We start from the raw sequence: 6,170 nt of genomic DNA on the forward strand, positions 1-6,170 counted from the left end.
AAGTCAGTTACAATATTTGATCTTAATATTTACTTCAAAATTTTTCATAATATTGGAGTGAGTGGTGTATCCATTGCAATCACTTAAAGCAATTAATTAATGTGTAACCATTAAACAGTCGACTTCAATATCTCAAAGTAAAACAACTCTACAAATTGTAGACTACAATTACTCTGTTTAAATCTATAAATAAATATTGAATTATAGAGATATTGTGACATTTGGTCACAATCGAATTTTCTGCTTTTACACAATTTGTTTTGATGCTCTATTTGATCTTACAAAATTTCTTACATTTCTAAACGTTCAGTACGTTGCTCATTTTAGTACATTTTTTGTATTTACATTTGTTTTATATAATACAATATCAAAAATAATTAATAAAGTTTCAGTAACAATAGTTAAAAGTAGCTTCGATTTGTTTGTAAAGTCTGGCTATCAATATTAAATCAGATCAGTTAAATTTGTATTCGATATATTTTCGTAGCTTTAACAATGGATTATAAGATCGATTACATTTATCGCACAAGGATATATACATAAACTTTATTGGGTTTTTAATGTATCCTTTTCAATGGACTCATATAACATTAAAATTCGTGGAGATCTAAATATTTTACTTATTTTTAATAGAACTTATAATAAATTCCAGGACTAATATTTTCAATAATCGTACTTCACATTCTATCGGTATCTCAATCTCAAAAATAGTTGCTAAAAATTAAACTAATAATATTTTTAATAATTTACTTGTAGGATTTGCATCTGTTTAATTAAAATTTAATTTTATTGTTTTTTGTAAATTATTTCGTTACAAAACCATTTATAAAACTATTTTAACTCCACATGTAACGTACTATAGAACTATACCATTGTCATTTATGCCACAAACACGCAATATTCAAATGTATTTCATATAAAACTAAATCTGGCGAATAATTATTATATATCATTCTATATATTTTTATATGTTCAAACTTAATGAGAATTACAAATTACACACATATTTATGTATGTAACTTGAAATTTAATTTGTAATTCTCAATAAGTTAAGATGTATGAAACTATATATATATATTACCTGATTATGTATGACAGATGTTTATCAGGTTAAGTTTAATATAAAATAAGTTTCAATTGTTTCCTTTAAAGAAAGATATCGTTGTGTTTCTGTAATATGTTACATGTAAATGTATATATAGACATAAAGCATTTATGAAAACTATATTTGAGCTAATATATGTACTATAAATAATCTTCGATAGTTTGAGTGGATAGGGCATTTGAATTATTTTTTATTTTTAAATTAAATAAACAGCTTTTAATATATATGTTTTAAAATCATTCCAAGAATGTGCCATTGCTATGGGTATTTCGTTGTTGTAAATAATATGTGAGTGGATTTCTTTAGAATTTCAAGATTGTGTGGCAGTTAATAACACGTTTTCTGATTGTAACTATTTATTTAATGGGTTTGAAGAACGAACCTTGTACGTGTTTAGTTAAGATATCTTATTTAATTTTTAAACTTTTATATACCTGAAATTTATAGATATACTATATATATATATATACTGGCATTGAAAAAACGTCTTAGTTGTAAAGACCTGAGGTTATTTTCCAGTTTATGCATTAACTGTTCTTCAAATTCAAATATAAATCACATTTTTTTTAATCTATCTGCTTAACTCTATGATTGAATGTAAGATAATTTAATTATAAAGGTTGTTTTTGTATCCAGACTTTAGAGAATTTATGTAGCAGATAGATAATATCAGTTCATAAATCTAGGTAGAGGTCTGAGTTTTATGTAATGATTTTTATAATGATTTTTGGAAAGTAAAGATCGGATATTGAAAACATGTAAAACTGCGTTATGGAATTAATTAATAATCTTAAAATCTCTTATCATTATTAATGGATTAAGCAACTTTTATGAACCAATTATATTTCAATCTAGATTTTAGTAAGGTACAGGGGTATCTAAAGGCTTATATAATATGAGACCTTTAAAAATGAATAATTTGTTCATATGAAAATAATTAAATGAAGAAAATCCATTATATCCAGATTTACATATAAGTCGGATTTATATTTCAATCTAGATTCAGTAAGATATATAGGGGTATACAGAGACAATCTAACATGTGGTTTTTAAGAACTAATTTGATATTTTTAAACATTTTTGGGGGCTTTACAGTCAAACCCTATAAAATAAAATAAAATAAAATAAAATAAAAACCTACAATATAAAAAAAAATTTGTTCATGATGGTACAATATATTTTGGGGTCTTTGAACTTGAAGTCCACTAAATGGGAATAAAAGAATTTATTATTAATTATTTTTATTTTAATGGCTTTGAACTAAAAGCCACTGAACGGGAATGAAAAAAAATTTTTTATGTGTAGCGTTGTATAATATGTTTGGGGGTTTGAACTCCAAATCCACTTAGTTGGTGCGATACTTAAGTAGGTAGTAGTAATAGTAGGTTCTCATTAAAATTGATTAAATTATTATATATACGAATGGTGTTAGAATTCACAGAATAAGCAAATTAAATACTTCCTTACTTAAAGAGTTAAAGAAAATTACAAACGTGCGTCGCCACAAAAATTACTTTGTTCACCATAAGTCCTCAATATAATAGAGGTTTTTGCACTAGAAAATGGGGAGTTTCTTTGATAAAATGAGTTAAGTATTTTAATCCATAAATGTTTTCCAAATTCAGAATTATCAAGTCCAATACTTTCTTACTTAAAATCCCAATGAAACTCACAAACGTACATCTTCAAAAAAGTTACCTTTTTGACCATAAGTCCTGAATATAAAAGAAGTTTTCGCAATTGAACAGTTGGATGGAGAGTTTCTTTAATAAAATAGGTTAAATATTTATGTTCATAAATGTTTTCCAAATGCAGGATTAACAAATCCAATGCTTCCTTACTTAAAATCCAAGTGAAACTAACAAATGTACGTCTTTTTTGACCATAAGTTCTGAATGTAAAAGAGTTTTTTGCAATTGAAGAGTTGGAGACTTCCTTTAATAAAATGGGTCTAATAATTATATCCAGATATGTTTTCCAAATTCAGAATTATCAAATCCAATATTTCCTTACTTAAGGTCCCAAGCAAACTAACAAACGTGTAAAAAAATGGTCAAAAAGGTAGTTTTTTGATCATAAGTCCTGAATATAATAGAGGTTTTCGCAATAGAAGAGGTGGGTGGGGAGTTTTTTCAATAAAATGAAACAGATGTAAGAGCACACACACTAACGCACAAATACACACATCCTAACATATAGACATGCACCACATACAGACATTTTGCCATGCTGTAGTGAAATGAACTGCGTGTAGGACTTTCGCGAGAAGAATAATGAATTAAAAAAGAAAATAGAAAAAAGGATGAAAAATTGTAAATATAGTAGAGAAAATTTTCATAGATTGCAGGGAATTTTGTGAATAGAATAAATATACCAAATAAGCAAAAAGAAAAAATGAGAAAACTTCCTAAAAAGAAACAAACAAAAAAACAATTGTGACCAAATTCACGTCATTGTCGTTGTTGTTTTATTGTTATTTTTTTTTTTTGTTTTCAATTGACGTTTGATAAATACAACGAATAGCGAATAAAACAAAACAACAAAAGAAACAAGTATGTAGAACAAAGTTAAGAAAATGTTTGAAAGTAAAACAGAATTGTGGAAAAGCGTGTTCGTGATAAAATTAAACAAAATGTTCAAAGCGAGAGCGATAACATACAAAGGAAAAGCAGTAAGAGCAATAGCAAAAGCGGAAATTGAAATACGATAACGGAAAGGAAACAGAAGTAAATGCAAAAGAAATATGCATATGAAAGCATAACGGTTAATGACAGTTAACAGTTTAAACAAGTATTGAAGAGAAATTGATAAAAACAAAAAGAAAAAAAATCAAGAAAATTTAATTAAAAATAAAAAGCAGTAAACTTAGTCTTCCCGTAAGTGTAATTGTTGGATAAATTAGCAGAAGAAAAGAAAACAGAAGAAAAAGCAAAATTTTTATTAACTAAGAAGCAATAGAAAAAGTGCAAGTCAGGTATTACGAAGGACCACGCAAAGCATACTACAAAAACGAAACCAAAATGCAAACTCAGTAAATAAATAAGCAAAACACACAATAAAAATAACGAATAACGCATTTAAAAGCAAATTTTTTACGATTGTCCCCCCCACAAAAAATAATAACTAAAATATTAACATAGAAGAAATAAAAAATAGAAGAAGAAAAAAATTCTTCTTAAGCTGCTATAATAATAATAATAAAAATAAATAAGAAAAATAAAAAATAATTATTTTAAATTAATGCGGAACTCTGAAAATCACTGCTCTCACATCGCACAGTTCATTTTTAATGCGGTCAGTGGTGGTGGCGTTACCACGAGCAGACAACAGATGGCAGACGCAGACCCTACCAGTGGGCTCTGTTGAGGCATGTCGTAATGGCAAGAGAGGTAAGCGAATAAACTACTTTTAATTATTGTTTTAAGGTTGACAGTTTATTAATAAATAAGTTATTAATTTTAATATTATATATATATATATATATATATATATAATAAAAAGATAGTTGGAATTAATATTCAGCAGTTTCAAGTAGATGGATGTTTCGAAATTTTTACTAATTACTATGAAGAGGAAGTTTCAGTTGTTAAAGCTGTTATACGTACTATACATATGTAGTCAAAGATATATTTTTTATTTATTATTTATAGTAAAAAAGTAAAGCCTTAATTTAATTTAATAGACTAAAAGAAACTACAAGAATAATATTACTTATTACAATAAAGTGAAATATTATTATTATTCGATATTTCGTTATTGGCCATTTCGATTAATAACAATAAACGTGATATAAAATCTTAAATGTTCCACTAAACTTCATTCTATAGACAAATAAATGAGTCTGATATATCTAAAGCTTAATAATAATTTCATATGTGATTAATTAATTGTTCATTATCATTATTATTAATTAATTATTAATTATTATTATTTTTAATTAATTATCAACTATTATTATCATTAATTATTATTATCATTACTTATAATTAATTATTATTATTATTGATTATTTATTAATTACTATTAATTTTAATTAATTATTAATTATTAATTAATTATTAATATCAAATTTGTTTCTTTAAATAAAATAATATAATATAGGCAGGAAAAAATTGACTCAAAATATATTTAGGAAGGTTTAACTAGAATATATATAAAATATATAAGTATATTTATAAAGAGGTTTCTTCGAACAGTAGTGAACTACAATAACAAAAATTTTATTTTTTATATTATTTTAATTAATTGAATTTTTGGCTGACCATACAGCTGTTTCGAGTATTGCCAAATACTCATCATCAGTGGTCTTGGAAATAGTTCCTGTATTTAATTATTCGTAAATAATTATTTTTGAGACTGCAAGTACCAGGATTCGAACTCGGGTCCTGCTCAGAATCAGCGCACCTTAACCAACTGATCCAAAGCCGTACTTGACTTTTTTGTTCGCATATTTTTCTGGAGTCTTGTTAGTATAAGTATATTTATATATTTAACGTATTATGTATGTACTTTATATATTAAATATATAAAAAAATATGTATTTATACATAAATATATATTCTATATATATAATATATAAATAGCAACTAATTTAGCAATAGATAGTCGGTAATTGTAAGGTTAGAAAATTTTTTTGGGTGCCATTATTTTATAACCATTATTTTATATAATTGTAATTGTAATTATAATTATAATTATGATCATATTAATTTATTTATATGTATTATAAGTTTAGTTTAACCTACTACGTTTATCCAGCTAATAAATCGGTTTCTTGGTACCAATCCGAACGCTTTCCTATAGAGATGTTATTTCTTGACTTCTAATCCAAATATCTGTAACAACTATGAAAATTGAATACCCAGCATCTATCTTAAAATATTATAGCGGAAAATCGAATTTCATCACTTCCAGTTCCAATAACTAGAAACCATTATATGAGCTTGGTTTAATTAGTTACACGTTATCTCAAAACTAAGGTATCATAGTGAAAATCAATTTTTCATTTTAATTTAAATATATAGCAGCTAGTAGACAAATTTCTCTTTCCCAGAGAAAGAGCGAT

The sequence above is a fragment of the Teleopsis dalmanni genome, chromosome 2, assembly GCF_002237135.1.
Source record: "Teleopsis dalmanni isolate 2A chromosome 2, ASM223713v2, whole genome shotgun sequence".
NCBI lineage: Eukaryota > Metazoa > Arthropoda > Insecta > Diptera > Diopsidae > Teleopsis > Teleopsis dalmanni.